Genomic DNA, 2,786 nt, shown 5'->3' with positions numbered 1-2,786 from the left:
CTTAAGAGATGGCACTACTGTGAATCCATTCCCCTTTGCCCTCAGAAGTGCATTTAACTTCCTTAGAAACTTGAAAAAGATTGACATTTATATTTACACTCAATGATGTAGATTTTAAACAATTACACTGTCTCTTTAAACAATTACACTGATGTTTATTTTGGAGCAATCAATAAATCCCTGTCAAGAGAACTGTCAAGATTGCTTTGTACAGGATTCTGCTCTGAACTATGTAAAAATGCTTTTATATACTCATAAATTAAAGGCAACCTTTCTTGGCATTTTTAAGTTGAAAGGAAAAGAGGCAATGATTCGGTGAGAAAGAGCTAGTTTCAGTTTCATCTTTAAAATGAGAGAAGTTTCAATCTTTGTGTAAACTTACTTTTCACTTTTTAAAATTATCTCAATGTATTTTCTTTAAACAATTTTCAACAAACTTCAGAACAATTAAGGGTTCTGCAGAATGGGAAATCAATATAAATTAGATATTCAGAAACACCTTACAGGAGAAGTCATTATAAAATTAGACATTCACAAACAATTTGATACAAGATTTTGGTAAAGACTTTATTGTGTAATATTTACATTTATTACTAAAAGTGGCCAGCATTTTTTTGTATATTAATATTTATAGATAATCAAGAAAATATCTTTGGAATTACTTATTATGTTGAAGTCGTCATTTTTATATGTATTTAATTGCATATTTTATAGTACTGTACATGACTGTGGACTAGTATTTAACAAAATCCATGCTTATTCTGTGTGTCTAAACCTTTATTCCCACCTCCCTTTTAAAATTAATTTAGTTAATGAGATAATTGCTGTGCTAACATCTTTTGGGGAGTTTTATATTGAGTCTCTCTTGCCCCACATAATAGGATATTGTATATGTTAAAATATATATGTGGCAACAAATTCAAATTCATTCTGTTTGAGTCATCGCTACAATGCAGGATTTCTCAATCTCAGTGCTATTGACATTTTGGCACAGTTAAATCTTTATTGAGGGAGGGGGAGAAACTGTCCTATGCATTGTGATATTATCAACATTCCTAAACTTTAGATACTAGGTTCCAGTAGTACTCCCCTGCAAAGTTCCAACAACCAAAACTTACTGCAGACATTACCAAATGTCCCTTGAGGAGCAAAATGACCCTCAGTTAAGAAATCCTGCTATGGGATCAATAGTAATAGGAAAAAAATTCACTATTAAAAATCATGCATTCTGTTCTCACTCATAGGTGGGAATTGAAGAATGAGATCACTTGGACACAGGAAGGCAAACATCACACACCGGGGCCTGTTGTGGGGTTGGGGGAGGGGGCAGGGAGATATATCTAATGTAAATGACGAGTTAATGGGTGCAGCACACTAACATGGCACATGCATACCCATGTAACAAACCTGCATGTTGTGCACACGTACCCTAGAGCATAAAGTAGAATAAAAAATAAAAATCATGCACTCACAATTTCCTTACATGAGTTTGGAATTTTTTTTCTTCTCTCTCTTTTATAATGCTGACGCTTTGAAAACGCTAGGGAAAAAAGCCTAGTATGACTACATTCATATTTATACCATCTTAGCCAAATTAGGATCATCTGGAAACTGATCTTCCTGATTGGAGAAAGTTAGAGAAAGAAGACCGTTTGAAGGCTGAGCTCCTACAGGCAAACATACATGAATATATAGTGAGTTATTTGTCAAATGCCTAAATCTTGAATAATTGCACCAAGTATACTTTATTTAATATTTTCAGAATGTGTAGACAGTATTCAAAAAGGGGGCTTATGTATTCAGCTGAGACAGAAGGGCTCAGCCCTTCATCATCCATTAACACTTAGCAGTGGAGAATACAAAATTGCATAACGTCACTAAGCACTAAAAGCTACACTATCCAATATGAAAGCCACTAACTGGATGAAGTTATTTAGACAAATGAAATAAAATAAAAATGTATTTCCTCTTACGAATCACATTTAGTCATTACTGTCATACTAATCACATTTTAAGCACAAAATATTCACGGTTACTATTTTGAGCAGCACAGATATAGAACATTTCCATCATTTACAAAAAGTTCTATTGGACATCACTGACCTAAAATATTCAAAGTACCCACTTACATAATTACTTATTCATCTAACGAGCATTTCTTAAACCTCTATGTGTCAGGTATTGAGTACTCTCGCTGTTGAATATACATTTGTATATAAAACTAAGTCTCCATTCTCAAAGTCACGTGAAGTGTTTTTGATAGCTACTGTCTAAAGTAACATACTCTTTTGGGGCTGTGTTTTGCCAGGCACAGCATTAATTTTAGACCCTTTTCTTCTATTGGCACCAGTCCACTGGTGGAAAAGGGGCCACCAGAGACTTATGGTTGAGGCTGCGATGGTCAGAAACTGGATTTTCAACTGACCTTAGAAAAAGATGAAAGAACTTCTCTATTTAATAGGATATTAAAGAATCAAAAGAGTTTTTGTCGTTTTTTAAATCAAGAGAGTATTTCTTTTAAGCCAGGAAGATATGCTAATGGCAACAAAGCAAGAGTAACAACTAATGGAAGAGCATCAGAATGACTTAGTCACACAGATTAAAAACCACATATGACTATTTAAGCAAGAAGCCAACCCAAATACAATGAGAATTGGATTGCATAATCCATTAATGTCATTTTATTGTAGTTAAATACAGCAAATGTGGAAATAGCAGGTCACTGGGACCCACATTGTTCAGGAAAAGCAATAAAGTTTGACCAAATGTGTTATAATATGCTGCCA

Source organism: Macaca nemestrina, chromosome 3, assembly GCF_043159975.1.
Source record: "Macaca nemestrina isolate mMacNem1 chromosome 3, mMacNem.hap1, whole genome shotgun sequence".
NCBI classification, from domain to species: domain Eukaryota; kingdom Metazoa; phylum Chordata; class Mammalia; order Primates; family Cercopithecidae; genus Macaca; species Macaca nemestrina.
Note: the sequence above shows the minus strand (reverse complement) of the source record.